Genomic DNA, 20341 nt, shown 5'->3' on the forward strand with positions numbered 1-20341 from the left:
TGACTCATTTGGGGGAAGACAAACAACAAGTGGACTGGGTCCATTATAAACCAGTACTCCTCCCATCTGTCAGGCCAAGGAAAGTCACGTTGCACAAATAAGCACAGAGTGACAGCCGCTTCCAGCTGAGGAGGGATCAGCTTTTTGCTAACCTCCATTTAACATCTAAAAACAACTCTGCCTTGTCACTGCAAAGTGAGCCATGGTACCCCTCACTTTCACTCTTTATTTTGTTCACCCTCATCTCGCCTCATGAGAGTGTGGGTCTTTTTAAAGACAGACTCAATTTTGCTGTGGCTATGGAGAGAAATCCCACTCAGGCATGTGGGCGTTTGGGTTTCCAAATATATATTAAACACAGAAAATATTAGGCTAGTCAGAAGGCCTAGTCAAGATACCAAGTCAGCTTTGTTTCAATGTGGCTGGGTGTAAATATTGGGGAGTTGACACCTTTAACTTCGTCAGCAGTTCGGTGTTGGCTCTGTTACCCACCTTAACCCTCTCTAGTGTCAGATTTCACTTAGAAAGTGAACACTGAGCGCTCCAGTCACACAGACACATGCAATTTTCCAGGCAAACCTGCTCCCATTCATGTGCTGATACAGTCCGTACACCCTGGCAGTCAGAGAAAGAGAGGGGAGATTAGTGAACCGTATCTGCGGACTGCATAATTAGCCATCATCTCTACTGTAATACTTTCTTTATCGCCCTGCTCCTTAGCACTTCTTTTAAGCAGTGGTTTTGAAACGTGAAGTGTGTCTGGCTTCTTAATTTCAGGAAGAGGAATCAAGAGAAAAGCCCAATATAAAATGGATGAGGTTACAACTGTGCTTTTCACTATAGTTCATTCTCCAGAATTGTGTTAAACCATATTTCAGGTTTGCTGTGTTCCTAAGTGAGGTGACATTCTGCTATCAGTCAGCCTTATAAATCACGAGAACTGGAACGTGAGTAGTGTTTCAATTCACAGGCGTACAAGTTCATTATAGTGTATTGACCCAATGGAGGGCTAGCTAATGGGGTCTCAACTGGGAGATGCGACTAGCGACACATCTAGCAACTTTGTCTGGTGTTATTGGAAGCTTTTGGAGACTTGGACGTGAAAGCACTCTTCTCAACATTCAGGGCGGGATGTAAAATGTAAAAAAACTAAACTATTTTAAAAATGAAGTAACTCCACCAGAGTGTCTCTTTTGGGTCACATTTGCCAGTCCCAAGCCCGGACAAAGGAGGAGGAATCGACAGAAGAAAGTTAGTTTGTAGTTCTAAACATATTTAGGGTGTTCTTTTACTCACTTTTTTCTCTCCCACAACGTTATTCCTCTCTCCTACAGTGTCCATCATAATTACATGCACTTGGCCAATTATGCAAATTGGGTAATGACGTCATTTAGCGACTACTAGCGACATTTAGGACAGCGAATAGCTACTTTCCTTACTGAGGAGTTGGCAACACTGATTCCTGGTAATACACACGTGTCCCCCTTGGACCGGCTGGTAAATAAAGCATCCTCCACCTCCTTGCCTGAACGCGGGGTGCAACATCCTAAGTTGTTTGAAAAGGTTGGTGGAAAATGTTGTTTTATTAAAACACCATTAATAAAAGACACAGATCTTTCCTGTTTATTTTCGGCAGCTCGCCATTAAAGGTGGCTAGAGAGAAATGGTGCCTTGTAGCCTGAATGGAGGACGGTGGAATGGACGAGGATGTAAGAGCAAGTGCACGGATGAACATGAGTGTATTACAGGGAAATCACATCAAATCTAGACAACAGTGCAGATCTAGAGTCCACTATTGGCTGCCTAGGCTACCGTAGACCTAGTTGATTAGCCCACATGTCATATTGATTTTGCAAATGCTGTTTGCCGCAATTTGGCAACATACAGTGGGGCACAAAAGTATTTAGTCACCATAATTTGCAAATAAATTCATTAAAAATCGTACAATGTGATTTTCTGGATTTTATTTCTCATTTTGTCTGTCATAGTTGAAGTGTACCTATGATAAATTACAGGCCTCTCATATTTTTAAGTGGGAGAACTTGCACAATTGGTGGCTGACTAAATACTTTTTGCCCCACTGTAGCTACTAATATGTCACTCTCAGCCATATCCCCTGTAGATCATTACAGTAACGTTATTGTTGATATCTTCCTTACCTTTGAGTAATTTGACTTAATTTCTTCGTAAAAAAAAAACTCGATTTTTAGGCTACCCATTTCACTTCCTTTTTCTCCAGGGCGCCGGCGTGCCTTGCCTCTAGGGGGCGCAGTTGTCACTAGATACCACAGCCACAAAGTCCAAATGGAAACAAAAATATGCTTTTTGGTATTCATTTAAGGATAGGGTTACCCATATCTCTAGCTGTGTGGTTAAGGTTGTGTTTAAAATCTGTTTTTAAAGGTAAACTTCCCCTTAGAACTTGCCTTGGCAGCCGATACCCACTGGGAACACACAAGTTGTTTCCACGCCATTTCAAATAATTGACTTTGAACCAACATGGAATAGAAGTTGAATTTACATCTTTGCCCAGTTTGTAGTGAATTGGTGCCGAGGCTACCTGAGAACCAACTTCCCCAATTTTAAACGGCCTACAGATATGTGGCATCGATATGAGTCAGAAACATTAATTTTAGTGTGAAAATGTACCACAAAGTGTAAATAGGATCAGTTTGTCATAATGTCAGTCTCGTTCAAAACTGTGTTTTGTAATTGAGTTCGTAACGACTTAGCCTACTGGTGAGTTGGGTATGGATTACGATCATGTCCACTTGCCCAGTGCCCACTAAGACGAGAGAAGTAGCTGTGCTGATTGCTCTCTATCAAATGAGCTCACGCTATCCAATCATAGCAGCCAGAACTTCCAGACAGTGAGACAGACATAGAATTAGGAATTAGAACACTAGTTTGGACATAAATCTTCTTATGATGGGATAAAAGGTCAGACATTTTGGTCAGGGAGATTCTTAACCATTGATTGCCAGGGCTGTGATAAGATATTGTGTAAAATAATCAGTGTTGGGGAAGCGACTCTGAAAATATATTTTACCAAGCTAACAATTACTTCACACTGGAAATAGTTAAGCTACCTTTAGGAAATATAGTTTTCTTAAAGATGCACTATGCAGAAATTGCTCTGCCATTTCCTCTTTGGTAAAATTCTAAGAAATTTAGTTGGCCTAATTTCAGTTTCTGTGACAAAACAAACAAGTCTAGTTTAGAGCACGTGTCAAACGCATTCAACAAAGGGCTGAGCGTCTGGAGTGTCTGGATTGAGTTTGACGCCCCTGTTGCAGAGAATCATTGTACAATCTAAACCGCTGTGAAATATCTTTTCTAAAGCCAAAAATGTTGTATTTTCAGCTGTTTGAAGCTGGTCTACCAAACCGAAAGTAAAATATGCAAAAAAATGAAACTTAACAGGAAGCATAGAAATAATGCACATAAAACAGATACACCGCTTCTTAGACTTGATTTAGAATGACAGATCTATAACTCACATTCCTATGTGAATTGTGTCACGTTGACCAAAAAGTAACATTTTGCAGCTTCAACTAAAGTTACTTCGAAAGAATTGTTAATTACAAACTACTAAAATATACAGTGGGGAGAACAATTATTTGATACACTGCTGATTTAGCAGGTTTTCCTACTTACAAAGCATGTAGAGGTCTGTAATTTTTATCATAGGTACACTTCAACTGTGAGAGACGGAATCTAAAACAAAAATCCAGAAATATCACACTGTATGATTTTAAAGAGATTAATTTAGCATTTTATTACATGACATAAGTATTTGATGGTACAGAAACCTTTGTTTGCAATTACAGAGATCATACGTTTCCTGTAGTTCTTGACCAGGTTTGCACACACTGCAGCAGGGATTTTGGCCCACTCCTCCATACAGACCTTCTCCAGATCCTTCAGGTTTCGGGGCTGTCGCTGGGAAAAACAGACTTTCAGGTCCCTCCAAAGATTTTCTATTGGGTTCAGGTCTGCAGACTGGCTAGGCCACTCCAGGACCTTGAGATGCTTCTTACGGAGCCACTCCTTAGTTGCCCTGGCTGTGTGTTTTGGGTCGTTGTCATGCTGGAAGACCCAGCCACGACCCGTCTTCAATACTCTTACTGAGGGAAGGAAGTTGTTGGCCAAGAGCTCGCGATACATGGCCCCATCCATCCACCCCTCAATACGGTGCAGTCTTCCTGTCCCCTTTGCAGAAAAGCATCCCCAAAGAATGATGTTTCCACCTCCATACTTCATGATTGGGATAGTGTTCTTGGGGTTGTACTCATCCTTCTTCCTCCAAACACTGCGAGTGGAGTCTAGACCAAAAAGCTCTATTTTTGTCTCATCAGACCACATGACCTTCTCCCATTCCTCCTCTGGATCATCCAGATGGTCATTGGCAAACTTCAGACGGGCCTGGGCATGCGCTGGCTTGAGCAGGGGAACCTTTCCTGCGCTGCAGGATTTTAATCCATGACGGCGTAGTGTGTTACTAATGGTTTTCTTTGAGACTGTGGTCCCAGCTCTCTTCAGGTCATTGACCAGGTCCTGCCATGTAGTTCTGGGCTGATCCCTCACCTTCCTCATGATCATTGATGCCTCACGAGGTGAGATCTTGCATGGAGCCCCAGAACAAGGGTGACTGACCGTCATCTTGAACTTCTTCCATTTTCTAATAATTGCGCCAACAGTTGTTGCCTTCTCACCAAGCTGATTGCCTATTGTCCTTTAGCCCATCCCAGCCTTGTGCAGGTCTACAATTTAACTCTGATGTCCTTACACAGCTCTCTGGTCTTGGCCATTGTGGAGAGATTGGAGTCTGTTTGATTGAGTGTGTGGACTGGTGTCTTCTATACAGGTAACGAGTTCAAACAGGTGCACTTAATACAGGTAATGAGTGGAGAACAGGAGGGCGTCTTAAAGAAAAACTAACAGGTCTGTGAGAGCCGGAATTCTTACTGGTTGGTAGGTGATCAAATACGTATGTCGGCAGTGTATCAAATACTTGTTCTCCCCACTAAATAATATCTTTATCTGAAATGTCAGACCACAAATTGCAAGAATAGATTACCCTGCAGTCAGATGTTAACAGGATGTGGGATTTAGCCTATTAAACACATGAAGTGAGAATTAGGCACACAAAAAGTGTTTCAAGTGAGAATTAGGGAGGTCCAATGCCAAAAAGAATGGAAATGAGTGCCTACTTCACCCATATTTTACTTTATTTTAGATACATCACTGCACTACATGGCAAAACAAGTAATTAACTAATGAAAACACTACAATGATTTGAATTTATTTCAACCACCAAGCTACTGCAAAATGTAATTAAATGACCAGTTTAACTACATGTAGTTAGTTCACTACACCCAAAACTGAAAAACAATGAATTTGAAGAATTTATATGCAGTTATCTTTGTTAGTTAGTTAGCTAGCTAGCCAGCCAGTTTTCAATATAATTTAGAAGTAATTTAATAGGATCTCTATGGAAACAGACCTGCCCATTACGCAGTACCTTAAATATGTTTACATTAGACAACATGTCCAGCAATGTTATGTTGAAATAACTCTTTGCCCTAAGGCCTTTATGAAGTGGCCACTAGCTGATGTGTTTAAAATTGTTAATCACCCGAGTCTGACACTTTTTGGGACAAAATTTGAATTGAGACGATCAGAGTGCACTTGTATCCCAACTGCAACTTATCAATGTTTCAAACCCATTCACGAGCATTTTGTGTCCTCTCACGACCTGTTTTGTAACATTATTCCCTATGAAACACTGCCAGACAGACACACTCTGGTAACAGATAGTGAGAACATGATTCCCTATGAAACACTGCCAGACAGACGCACTCTGGTAACAGATAGTGAGAACATTATTCCCTATGAAACACTGCCAGACAGACGCACTCTGGTAACAGATAGTGAGAACATTATTCCCTATGAAACACTGCCAGACAGACGCACTCTGGTAACAGATAGTGAGAACATGATTCCCTATGAAACACTGCCAGACAGACACACTCTGGTAACAGATAGTGAGAACATGATTCCCTATGAACCACTGACAGACAGACACACTCTGGTTCACCAATTACTTTGCAGACAGAGTTCAGTGTGTCAAATCGGAGGGCATGCTGTCCGGTCCTCTGGCAGTCTCTATGGGGGTGCCACAGGGTTCAATTCTCGGGCCGACTCTTTTCTCTGTGTATATCAATGATGTTGCTCTAGCTGCGGGCGATTTCCTGATCCACCTCTACGCAGACGACACCATTCTATATACTTTCGGCCCGTCATTGGACACTGTGCTATCTAACCTCCAAACGAGCTTCAATGCCATACAGCACTCCTTCCGTGGCCTCCAACTGCTCTTAAATGCGAGTAAAACCAAATGCATGCTTTTCAACCGATCGCTGCCTGCACCCGCATGCCCGACTAGCATCACCACCCTGGATGGATCCAACCTTGAATATGTGGACATCTATAAGTACCTAGGTGTCTGGCTAGACTGCAAACTCTCCTTCCAGACCCACATCAAACATCTCCAATCGAAAATCAAATCAAGAGTCGGCTTTCTATTCCGCAACAAAGCCTCCTTCACTCACGCTGCCAAGCTTACCCTAGTTAAACTGACTATCCTACCGATCCTCGACTTCGGCGATGTCATCTACAAAATGGCTTCCAACACTCTACTCAGCAAACTGGATGCAGTCTATCGCAGTGCCATCCGTTTTGTCACTAAAGCACCTTATACCACCCACCACTGCGACTTGTATGCTCTAGTCAGCTGGCCCTCACTACATATTCGTGACCCACTGGCTCCAGGTCATCTACAAGTCCATACTAGGTAAAGCTCCGCCTTATCTCAGTTCACTGGTCACGATGGCAACACCCATCCGTAGCACGCGCTCCAGCAGGTGTATCTCACTGATCATCCCTAAAGCCAACACATCATTTGGCCGCCTTTCGTTCCAGTACTCTGCTGCCTGTGACTGGAACGAATTGCAAAAATCGCTGAAGTTGGAGACTTTTATCTCCCTCACCAACTTCAAACATCAGCTATCCGAGCAGCTAACCGATCGCTGCAGCTGTACATAGTCTATAGGAAAATAGCCCACCCATTTTCACCTACCTCATTCCCATACTGTTTTTTATACTGTTTTTATTTATTTATTTTTCTGCTCTTTTGCACACCAATATCTCTACCTGTACATGACCTGATCATTTATCACTCCAGTGTTAATCTGCAAAACTGTATTATTCGCCTACCTCCTCATGCCTTTTGCACACATTGTATATAGACTGCCCATTTTTTTCTACTGTGTTATTGACTTGTTAATTGTTTATTCCATGTGTAACTCTCTGTTGTCTGTTCACACTGCTATGCTTTTATCTTGGCCAGGTCGCAGTTGCAAATGAGAACTTGTTCTCAACTAGCCTACCTGGTTAAATAAAGGTGAAATAAAAAAAAATAAAAAAAACAGATAGTGAGAACATGATTCCCTATGAAACACTGCCAGACAGACACACTCTGGTAACAGATAGTGAGAACATGATTCCCTATGAAACACTGCAAGACAGACGCACTCTGGTAACAGATAGTGAGAACATTATTCCCTATGAAACACTGCCAGACAGACGCACTCTGGTAACAGATAGTGAGAACATGATTCCCTATGAAACACTGCCAGACAGACACACTCTGGTAACAGATAGTGAGAACATGATTCCCTATGAACCACTGACAGACAGACACACTCTGGTAACAGATAGTGAGAACATGATTCCCTATGAAACACTGCCAGACAGACACACTCTGGTAACAGATAGTGAGAACATGATTCCCTATGAAACACTGCCAGACAGACACACTCTGGTAACAGATAGTGAGAACATGATTCCCTATGAAACACTGCCAGACAGACGCACTCTGGTAACAGATAGTGAGAACATTATTCCCTATGAAACACTGCCAGACAGACGCACTCTGGTAACAGATAGTGAGAACATTATTCCCTATGAAACACTGCCAGACAGACGCACTCTGGTAACAGATAGTGAGAACATGATTCCCTATGAAACACTGCCAGACAGACACACTCTGGTAACAGATAGTGAGAACATGATTCCCTATGAACCACTGACAGACAGACGCACTCTGGTAACAGATAGTGAGAACATGATTCCCTATGAAACACTGCCAGACAGACACACTCTGGTAACAGATAGTGAGAACATGATTCCCTATGAACCACTGACAGAGAGACGCACTCTGGTAACAGATAGTGAGAACATGATTCCCTATGAACCACTGACAGACAGACGCACTCTGGTAACAGATAGTGAGAACATGATTCCCTATGAACCACTGACAGACAGACGCACTCTGGTAACAGATAGTGAGAACATGATTCCCTATGAACCACTGACAGACAGACGCACTCTGGTAATAGATAGTGAGAACATGATTCCCTATGAAACACTGCCAGACAGACGCACTCTGGTAACAGATAGTGAGAACATGATTCCCTATGAACCACTGCCAGACAGACGCACTCTGGTAACAGATAGTGAGAACATGATTCCCTATGAAACACTGCCAGACAGACGCACTCTGATAACAGATAGTGAGAACATGATTCCCTATGAAATACTGCCAGACAGACGCACTCTGGTAACAGATAGTGAGAACATGATTCCCTATGAAACACTGCCAGACAGACACACTCTGGTAACAGATAGTGAGAAAGTTATAAAAAAGCTAAATGGCACAGAAGCACACGTCGCCACTCGCCAGTGACTTGATACGCTTATTGTGGCCTGACTGCTCAATGTGCCTGCTAGCTACTACTTTCTAGCTTTATTGACAAACACAGCATTAACACCGAGCCATATAGCACTTTGGACACTGATAAACAGCATGTAGCTTGTGCTTTATTTTACAATAGTTTGACAGTTTGTAGATGATGAAGTTGTAGACATGTTATGTTCTCAGAAATCAGTCCTGCGCATGCTACCAGACTTTCCCGAATTGATAGACTGTATGCAGTGCACTGACTAGTTTTTCAATCACATTTTTTTACTTGAGAAATATTGCACCAAACACCTTAGTTAGATGTAAAACTGTGCGACTGACTTCCTCCGCAAAAATGTCTTAATTAATTACAGATTTCTTGATTTATCTTAGATTATTTCTGACTATTTTAAGCTATTTACTATTTTGAAGAAGTGGTTATGGTGTTGCTACATCAAACAATGTTAGATATTGACTTTGAACTTTACTACTATAGCCCATAGAAACACATTGAATAACACATTCACAAATGGCAAAACAGACAGTCAAGAAATGTATCATCACGAATAAGGTTTTGAAATGTCACGCCCTGACCTTAGATCCTTTTTATGTCTCTATTTTGGTTTGGTCAGGGCGTGAGTTGGGGTGGGCATTCTATATTTTGTGTTCTATGTTTTCTATTTCTGTTTGTTTGGCCGGGTGTGGTTCTCAATCAGAGGCAGCTGTCTATCGTTGTCTCTGATTGAGAACCATACTTAGGTAGCCTTTTCCCACCTGTGTTTTGTGGGTTGTTTTCTGTTTTTGTGTCTGCACCAGACAGAACTGTTTCGTTCGTTCTCATTTTGTTATTCAGTGTTCAGTTCTATTAATAAATCATGAACACTTATCACGCTGCGCTTTGGTCCACTTCTTCATGCAACGATGACCGTAACAGAACTACCCACCACCAAAGGATCAAACAGCGTGGTGTAATGGACTCCTGGACATGGGAGGAGATCCTGGACGGGAAGGGACCCTGGAGGCAGGCTGGGGAGTATCGCCGTCCACAGGAGGAACTGGAGGCAGCTAAGGCTGAGCGGCAACATTATGAGGGAACACGGCTGGCATGGAAGCCCGACAGGCAGCCCCCAATTTTTTTTAGGGAGGGCACACAGGGAGTGTGGCAGAGTCAGGTTGGAGACCTGAGCCAACTCCCCGTGCTTACCGTGGCGGGCGTCGTACTGGTCAGGCAGCGTGTAATGAGGTGGAGCGCACGCTGTCTCCAGTGCGCAATCGTAACCCGGTGCGCTACATCCCAGCTCCCCGCATCTGCCGGGCTAGGGTGAGGATCCAGCCAGAACAAATTGTGCCCGTCCAGCTCTCCAGACCTCCAGTGCGTCTCCTCAGACCAGGATATCCTGCGCCGGCTCCAAGCACGATTTCCCCAGTTCGCCAGGAGAACCCAGTGTGGCCTGTTCCAGCTCCCCGTACGTGCAGAGCTAGAGTGGACATTCAGCCTGGTAGCGTGGTGCCAAGGCTATGCACCAGATCTCCAGTGCTCCCCCACAGCCCGGTCTATCCTGTGCCTCCTCCACGGACCAGGCCTTCAGTAGGTCTCCCCAGCCTGGTGAGTCCTGTGCCTGCGCCCTGTCCGGAGCTGCCGGAGTCGCCCTCCTGTCCGGAGCTGCCGGAGTCGCTCTCCTGTCCGGAGCTGCCAGAGTCGCCCTCCTGTCTAGGGCCCGCTGCGAGGGTCCAGGGTCGGCGGCGAGGGTCCCCGCTCCAGAGGCACCACCTAAGTGGGCCAAGCCTAAGGTGGAGCGGGGTCCACGTCCCACACCAGAGCTACTAGCTAAGTGCAAAGTGACACTGGGCCGAAATATATTTTCTTGTTTAAAAAATATATATATATATATATATATATATATATATATATACAGTAAGAAGTCCAAAGTTTAGATACACCTACTCATTCAAGGGTTTTCTTTATTTTTACTGTTTTCTACATTGTAGAATAATAGTGAAGACATCAAAACTATAAAATAACACATATGGAATCATGTTGTAACCAAAACAATTTTACATTTGAGATTCTTCAAAGTAGCCACCCGTTGCCTTGATTGACAGCTTTGCACACTCTTGGCATTCTCTCAACCAGCTTCATGAGGTAGTCACATGAAATGCATGTCAAGCAACAGGTGTGCCTTGTTAAAAGTACATTTTTGGAATTTATTTTCTTAATGTATTTGAGCCAATCAGTTGTGTTGTGACAAACTTGGGGTGGTATACAGAAGATAGCCCTATTTGGTAAAGGACAGAGTCCATATTATGGCAAGAACAGCTTAAATAAGCAAAAAGAAACGACAGTCCATCATTACTTTAAGACATGAAGGTCAGTCAATTCGGAAAATGTCAAGAACTTTGAAAGTTCTTCAAGTGCATTCGCAAAAACCATCAAGCGCTATGATTAAACTGTCTCTCATGAGTACCGCCACAGGAAAGGAAGACCCAGAGTTACCTCTGCTGCAGAGGATAAGTTCATTAGATTTACCAGCCCCAGAAATTGAAGCCCAAATAAATGCTTCAGAGTTCAAGTAACAGACACATCTCAACATCAACTGTTCACAGGAGACTGCGCGAATCAGGCCTCATGGTTGAATTGCTGCAAAGAAACCACTACCAAAGGACACCATCAAGAAGAAGAGACTTGCTTTGGCCAAGAAACGTGAGCAATGGACATTAGACCCGTGGAAATATGTCCTTTTGTCTGATGAATCCAAATTTGAGATTTTTGGTTCCATCTGCCATGTCTTTGTGAGACGCAGAGTAGGTGAACGGATGATTTCTGCATGTAAAGATGGCTGAGAGAATGCCATGAGCGTGTAAAGCTATCATCAAGGCAAAGGGTGGCTACTTTGAAGAATATAAAATAGATTTAGATTTGTTAAACACATTTTTGGTGACTAGATGATTCTATATGTGTTATTTCATAGTTGTGATGTCTTCACTATTCTACAGTGTAGAAAAAAAATATTTAAAAAATAAAGAAAAACACTTGAATGAGTAGGTGTGTCCTAACTTTTGACTGGTACTGTATATTTATTTGGTCTTGAGAACTTGCATGCATTAGTCCATGATTTAAGCTACTTTCTGCAACTTTGTTCACTTAATCTTGCACCTTGGAAATAATCTAGCCTTCTGTGCCTAACTCTCCTGGGGTGAGACATGGTACCCTTTGCCAGGCCTATACAAATAATAATGCAATAATTTAATATAAGACTTAATTTAATGGTATTAATGGCAATTAGACATATATGATGACAATAAACAACATCAAATCTACGAGGTCCATGTAGGCCTACAAGGACCAAGTAAACATTAAGATTTAAATGAGCGACTGAAATTATTATTATTAGGCTACACATTAAAAGGCTGAATTAAATACATTTAAATCCACAAGCGCATATCTCTTTTAAATGCACAAGTGCATTGCCACCAGCGAGTGCATCGTTCCCTCCCTCCCGTGCACAGCTCTGTTCCCCTCCCTCTCTGCATCTCATGTTTTAGTGAAACCTATTAGCCTACATGGTATTCCCAACGAGGCACAATGCAACACCTCCACACCAGCTCAATTGAACTAAAGTCACGGTTTGACTTGAAGACCTGGAGGTGGATAAGATAGGTCTCTCTCTCTCTGCAAGCTACTTACTTGGTCAGCAAGTAGGCCTACAAGGAGAGACGCGGAAAGTACTCGCCGGTGGGGACGAGAAGGAAAGACATCGGACTGGGCGTGCCGCTGCAATTCCGGAGCTGAGATTGCATCTCACCCCACCCGCTCGCTCACCTAGGGGTGATCCACAGAATTGTTGTGTAAATTATTCACGGTCATTTGTCATTTGCCCAATAACCTCAGTGAGACGAATATCAGGTGACAGCGATGTAATTCATTGATATTCCTTCGCTTGATATGTTGTTTTACTTTCACTGGATGTATTTGTTTTAAGTGTTGGCTTTGGAGGAGGTTGTAGGAACCCAGCTATGGATTTTGGAGAAACGCTGGACACGCCTGCACCTTGTATTTTGGACATAGTTCAAGGTTACTGCATCATTTTTCTCCAAAATGCATGAGTGATTGTTTTTGGATAACGGTACAGTCCGTTTCAATTCACCGGGGTGTGTTTCTAACAAGTGTATGCTTTCTTTGACATTTTGGGGAACGGACAAGACAACATTTCAATGAACGTTGTGCCAGGAACCATTGGATAAATGTGATCAGCATGTTAGTCAAGGACATTTTGCACTGCAACCGAGGTGCGAAGAGGCATTGCTACCCAGCACAGATGAAACCGAATCGATTGACTAAAACCCCCTTATAGTAGTAGCTTTATTTACTAAAACCCCCTTATAGTAGTAACTTTCCGCTCTTATACATTTTGTTATTCCTATGCGTTTTCCAGTAAGTGTTTGCTATACCTGTGGCCGGTGGTGGTACCTGAAGCTTGTCTCGTGTCTGGGTGTGCGTCTTTTCGCGCTTAGACATTTCCCTGCGCTGCCTGACTGGCGTTGCTATAGAGCATCCCTACGGCGTCTCTGTTTCACCCTGGGCAGCATCAGATCCATCCGTGTGGGGACAGAAGTGCAAAGTTGGACGCTAATCGCCAGACGCCGTGCGTTAGAGAGCGGGATCTTTCGACTTTGAGGGACAGGAGAGAGGGCTCAAACCAAAAAGGTAGGCTAATTGATAACGTATTAATCATGTAAACGTGTTCGAAAATGAAATGGCGGTTTCTGCGAATTGGAATGAAATTTCGCATGAGAACAGCCCTGAACATTGCTGCATTTTTATTAGTTGAAGAATTACCGGCATGCACTACTGACGATAGCCTGCACCGCCATCCTTGTGCCAACATGCATTCTAATATTTGACGTCCATTTGATTAAATGTAGTATATTTGTGCACGAATGAGTATGTTTTCCATTCTAGCTAATAATGCAGGAATATGTGAATCTGTTTTGTAAGCATATTTACGTTATCAAAGCAAGGTATTGTATGCAGTGTCTCAATGATGTACAGAAATGAGTGAAACACTAAAACATGTTTAGGCCTAATTGGTGTCATTTACGAAATGGTGTGCTTTGTGGCTGCCTGCAATCCTGACAGCATTGGAATGCGTTAACTCTGTTGGAATGAGGACACATTTTAGGTATGTTTCATTTGCTTCTGTGCTTGCAGTGACTAGCTATATAGGGGCGAAAGAAACAGCGAGGAGTGTGGTTGGTAAGGTAGGCTGCACTGAAATCAGAACTAGCACTGTTTTCGCTGGCAGATGTGGCTGGGTGAGACTTTTCAGCACCATGGACAGCTCTCCAACGTTTGCATTGAATTCACTGACGAATTGGCTGTATGAGACGCTCAGTGCAATAGACAGCTCCCGAAACGGTATCCTTGAAACTTTACCGTTTTGAGAGCCAGAGGGCATTATGTATTTTACGCTGCATCATGATCAAATGAATAGTCATGAATATATTAGTTATCTGCTGCACAAACAAACGATACATAATAGATAACTGTGTCTCAGGCGATGTGTGTGTGTGTGTCTCGATAACGGTCATATGGAGCATTACAAGGTGCTCTACTTTATATCATTCGCACTTCACACCCACACACTTATTCTCACAGAGACGGCCTCACACACAGACAACAAAAAAACACTCAGCACCTAGCCTACACACTCGCATGTACGAAATGTAATGAGTGCACTTATATCTAGGCTACAATGTAATTACAAGACAGCCAAGTCACTAATCTTCATGCATCAGCGATTAGGGCGTCATTTGATTTGAAGGTCATATCTGACACAATTCTGATAGCCTTTTTGAAATATGACGTGTCTCTAATGTGCACCAATTAGCATTTTCCTCTCCATTGTGACAGCCTTGCCTCTAAGTCAGCCAGCACCTGTGGTGGCCTGTTCTGGTGCCAAATATGGAAAGGTTTGTATTTAGCATAGAGGATGACTATTGGTGAGTTGAATATGAAAGGCTCTCAATAATATTCAGGCCCTGTAGACTAATAGACACAAGATAGGTTTTTGTAATCTTCATAAAAAGCCCAAATGCCTTTAATGACCAGTCAATAGCTGAAGACCACTTTGCTGCCTGGTGTTAGAGTTTGTGGATGACTGCGCAGGATGATGTCTGAATCATTGTCATGAGAGAGACAGTGTGTGTGTGTTTTCTGTGTGTGTGTGTGTGTCTGTTTGTTTCAGTCTAGGTTATATTTTATGTACTGCTGTAGCTCAGAAATAGCATGTTGACACCTTCCTAGCAGTGTGTGTGTGTGTGTGTGTGTGTGTGTGTGTGTGTGTGTGTGTGTGTGTGTGTGTGTGTGTGTGTGTGTGTGTGTGTGTGTGTGTGTGTGTGTGTGTGTGTGTGTGTGTGTGTGTGTGTGTGTGTGTGTGTGTGTGTGTGTGTGTGTGTGTGTGTGTGTGTGAGTTCCAATTCATAGCCCTTGGGTGAGATGGACACGGCTGGTGCTAACAAAAATGCATTTGTACCTGGCTACTCCAGGCTGTCTGGTGTTCTGTGCCTGCCCAGAGCGGGCTCTCTGTCAGTAGGGTGAGAATTAGAACAGAGTAGGCCATTATGGTGGAATAGACATCCTGAGGCATACGGGTCCGCTCTTTCTCTTCATTCCATCCCCAGTCAAGACCACGCCTCCCCAGCCCAGCTCAGCAACGATTCATGCCCTTGACTATCCCACAGTGTGGTAAGTGAGGGCTGTGCAGTCCTAGTGTGTCTGTTAACATTCAAGGCAGCTGTGAAGTTGGAGTTAGTGGGTTGGTAGGGACCTAACAGGGCCTAGTCTTGAGCTTGTGTGAGGCAGGTCAGGTTGTAGTGGATTAGCTTCACTGTTGCAGCCTGCTTTGATCCATAGAGTCTGGCATCCAGCAAGCAACTCTCTCCATCCGCTACCTGAATGAACTTCCCCTGTAGTCACACAATGGAATACAAACGGAGACTTGCTGTTGGTTTAGGGTGGTTTTATTGCAATGCAGGGAATTATTTAGAACAGCTAGGTTGGTAAGGTGAATCCTTTGTAGATTTAGCCTTTTTTGCGGTCCATCATGGCCTGTCAAACACAATACACACACAGCAATAGCTCAAGGGAGTTTCTCCTTTAACTCCCAGCCTTCCCTTCTTTCCATCAAAGCTGAAGACTTGGCACATGTTAAATAACTTGTCTGAACTACCCCGCATGGAAATAAACCTGAAATAGCCACACTCACTCATTGCAGTCTCTTCCCTGCTTTCATGGTGTGTAAATATTGCCCTCTGATTCAACTCCTGTAAACAGGTTCCCCATGCTGGGGCACTATATAGATTAGAAAAGGGGAATTACAAGGGGAGAATAGGGATAGAATGCATACCGTTGCTACTATCATTGCACCATAAGGCATCATGGGGAGAAATGTCTAAGACTTTGAGCGAGACCGTGGATAAATGGCACCCAATTATCTCAATCACCGTTGTGTGAACAGTGGCGTGGTTGCTGTCAGCATTAAGATAAAAATAGATTGTGTGAACCACAAATCTACAGCATTGCGGCTGCAGCCCATACTGTACTGTTGCTATTGGCTGGAGTTTGTTTTCTCATTGTTTTGGGCAAGTGTAATCCTCTTTTGCAACTGTTATAGAGAAAATGTATATGCTCCAGTCAGTAGCCTAATCGGGTTGATGAACTTCAGATGTGGGCAGAACTCATGCAGAAAGGGTGACATTTCCCGTCCGCAATAGGCTTGAAATTAATGCGTAAACCAAACTCAACGGCTTGCAAGCATGAGCTCATACACAATTTGATACATAAAAAAATAAAATGTTTATTGTGACACACTTGATAGGTGCATCAAAACGCGATGTTTTACAGCCATAGTAGTATGGCACCCATGGAGCAAATTAGGGTTAAGTGCCTTGCTCAAAGGCACATCAACAGATTTTTACTTTGACAGCTCAGGTATTTGAACTAGCAACCTTTCGGTTTCTGGCCCTATGCACTAACCGCTAGGCTACCTGCTGCCATATAAAAGATATACATGCATAAGCATGAGGTCATAAACTAGTAATTATCAGGAATCAAGGTAAGACCCAAGTGCAGACTGTGTGAAGTAACAATGTTTATTGTAACCACAGGGGCAGGCTAAATAACAGATCAAGATAGACAGGGGTCAATCCAGAACAGAGGCCAAGGTACAGGATGGCAGGCAGGCTCAGGTCAGGCAGAGGTCGGTATACAGAGGTGCAGCAAAGGTACAGGATGGCAGGCAGGCTCTGTGTCAGAGACGGGCAGTGGTCAGGCGGGCGGGCACAGGGTCAGGACAGGCAAAGGTCAAAAACCAGGATGACGAGATAAAGAGACTAGGGGAAAACAGGAGCTGAGACAAAACACTGGTAAGCTTGAACAAACAAGACAAACTGGCAACAGACAGAAAACACAGGTATATATACGCAGGGGATAATGGGGAAGATGGGCGACACCTGGAGGGGGGTGGAGACGAGCACAATGACAGGTGAAACGGATCAGGGTGTGACTAGTAATGATGTGTGCGGGGTTAATTTGCTGGAAATACCAATGCAGATGGGAAAAGATAGGGGAGGGACTGTATGATCGAGCCATGATAAGTTTCCATCTCATTGTTAGTTTAGTGAAATGTATGTTTGCCTCATCAGTGGTTAGAGTGGTGGCCTTTAATTGCATAATGGAAATACATTACATAACACATAATGAAATTATACAATGTGTAAATTGTTTTGTTTTCAAAACATAGGCTTACTCACAGATATTCAGGAAGTCCTGGATATGGTGTACCTTTTGGATTAGTTGATCTCTCTGTCCATCAGAAGGTCTACAACCATACATCCATCCCTCTATGTGAATTAAGGTGTGGGGTCATCACCACCTGAGCTTTGTTCCTAATTCCCATTTGGTGACTGTTTTATCCACGTGCAGTGAGGCATTTATTAGCCCTTTTCAGTGAGCTGGCAGGCCCTCAATACCTCCTCAGGGCTGCTGGCTGTTTTGTTGTGATCTAGCTGCCCCCTGACCCTCAGTAGTCTCCTCCACCATTGATCCAACTCTCACCCCAAGCTCAGCCATCACTTTCACCTTGAATATCCTCCTCCTCTTTGTCCTCCTCCTCTCTTTTCCTCCCCCTTAATGTACATTTTTGGAGAGGTTGGGGCATTTAAGAAAACAACCAGTTATAAATGCTTTAAAGAGCATTACTCATGACATATTCTTCACAAATAATGTATGTTTGTCATGCTGTGTAAAGTGTGACATAACAGCTCCTGTGTAACGGTTTTCATGTGGTAAAGGAGAGTCGGACCAAACTGCAGCGTGTAGATTGCGATCCATGTTTAATAAAACAACGTAACACAAATCAAACCACAAACTCAACAAAACAATAAACGTAATGAAAACCGAAACAGCCTAAACTGGTGCAAACTAACACAGAATAAGGACATCAAGACACTAAGGACAATAACCCACAATACAACCAAAGAATATGGCTGCCTAAATATGGTTCCCAATCAGAGACAACGATAAACACCTGCCTCTGATTGAGAACCACTTCAGACAGCCATAGACTTACCTAGAACACCCCACTAAGCTACAATCCCACTACATACACACCACATACAAAAACCCATGTCACACCCTGGCCTGACCAAATAAATGAAGATAAACACAAAACACTTCGACCAGGGCGTGACATCCTGCTCCAAAACCTTAACACATACAGTCTTTGTTTGTTTAAAGTGGGACTGAGCATCTTTTTCTTTTCACACCAACATTCCTCTAAGCTTCAATATGCACACACCCATACTCTCACGTAGCGTAGGTTACGACCCACATTAGTCAGTGGCTGGAGCCGACAGGCTTAGTTTTATGGATTCTGAAATGGGCCATGGTTGACATCACTACAGAAAATAATGTTGCCGCATTCATTACTAGGCTGTGCTTGTGATGATATGAGCTGGCAACAGTGAAAATATCCAGCTCAGTAAATATGATGTTGTTCTAAGGATGAAATGCAATGGTAGGTCGGTCACCCCTGGTTAAAGGAGATACTCAATGGCAAGAAATCAAAACAATAAGACCATCATGGCTGGCATAGTACATCAGAGAGTAATCAGCAAGGAGAAAAGACACTGGGTGTGAATGAGAGGTCATGATTACCTTTCCTTCCAGCTCGACAGCTGGCACAACCCTCCGGATCATATTTCCACCAGAGGCAATAGAGCACTTCAAGGGGAGATTAAAGTGGGGGATAATACTTTCTTGAGCAGTCTGCCTTTATTGTTGGCTAACAGCCTCGTTATCCAATAAAAATGATTCATGGAAATACATGGATAGTCAAGTCCCTACTGGTAGCTTGATGAAAGGTTGAAATGCAATTCAATCTAAACTGCTTTTGTCTTTTTTGGGGATCACACAGTTAAGTTGATTGATGCAAGATCAACATTGTGTAATGAGTGAGATGATCTTTTATCAATGTGTCTGTGAGTGGAGGGTAACAAAATTGACCCTGCATGTACTGTAAGCAATAAGTATTCCTCTCCTGTGCTTCCTCGATCATCAATTTTCTACAGTGCACTTAGTCCAACGCTGCTTGGCTCTCCATGCTCCACCCTCCAACTCAGAGCCAGATCAATGGTAGAGGAAACAAGTGCTCGCCGGGGTCAAGGCAGGGGCGTCGAATCCCCGATCTGACAAGGTACAAATCTGTCGTTCTGCCCCTGAACCAGCAGTTAACCCACTGTTCCTAGGCCGTCATTGAAAATAATAATTTGTTCTTAACTGACTTGCCTAGTAAATTAAAGGTAAAAAAATGGCTGCTCTGGCCAATAAACAAGAGGAAACCCAATTTTTCTCCTCTCTCTCTCCCCCTGTGTGAGCCTGCAGGACAACGATCAGGGATCATCCTCCAGACCGTCATCCCATACAGATACTTAATGCTGCAGTATAGTTCCAGCCTAAGACACTAGCTCGGCAAATTGACTCGTCTTTCAATCAATGGCTTTCATCAATTTGTAGCTATGAAACTGGAGAGGTGCTGCATCCATTGTGGACAAGAGAGGAGCGCCTTCAGTATTTCATCCCTATTGTTATACCTCACCACTGTGTTTTCTTATGTGTGGTATGTTTGCTTTGACTGTTTGCAACCATGGCCAGGATTTGTTGTGCATCTGCGAACAAATTTGTTCTCAGACGAATAGAACATGAGTGAGTGTCCCATGTGAGAGGAGTGCACACCTCCAGCAGCCATTCCTGCCTCTGCATACTGTATGTTGGTCAAAGGTCTCGAGATGAGCAGCCGAAGGCGATCACGTCCGGGTGGAGAAAGGCTTGATACTACACGAGGTTTTAACGAGCCTGTTTAACAGCACGGTAGCCTGGTCATGTACGAGCAGGCACCTGGAAAGCGAAGCAATTAGCCATGGAGCACAGCCTCAAAATATAGTAGACCTTCTAAAGACAACTGGATTATTGACTTTATC

General features: G+C 43.4%; 1 protein-coding gene across 1 annotated transcript in view; it reads left to right on the forward strand.

Annotated features, from left to right (window-relative positions):
* The first annotated feature begins 12537 nt into the window (after positions 1 to 12537).
* LOC124005860 (leucine-rich repeat and fibronectin type III domain-containing protein 1-like protein) overlaps positions 12538 to 20341 on the forward strand; it is a 170106-nt gene continuing 162302 nt past the window's right edge. Inside the window, exon 1 of the mRNA XM_046315486.1 lies at positions 12538 to 13508. The gene's annotated coding sequence lies outside the window, so the exon portion shown is untranslated. The remainder of the gene's footprint in view (positions 13509 to 20341) is intronic.

Source organism: Oncorhynchus gorbuscha, linkage group LG19 (genome assembly GCF_021184085.1).
Source record: "Oncorhynchus gorbuscha isolate QuinsamMale2020 ecotype Even-year linkage group LG19, OgorEven_v1.0, whole genome shotgun sequence".
NCBI classification, from domain to species: domain Eukaryota; kingdom Metazoa; phylum Chordata; class Actinopteri; order Salmoniformes; family Salmonidae; genus Oncorhynchus; species Oncorhynchus gorbuscha.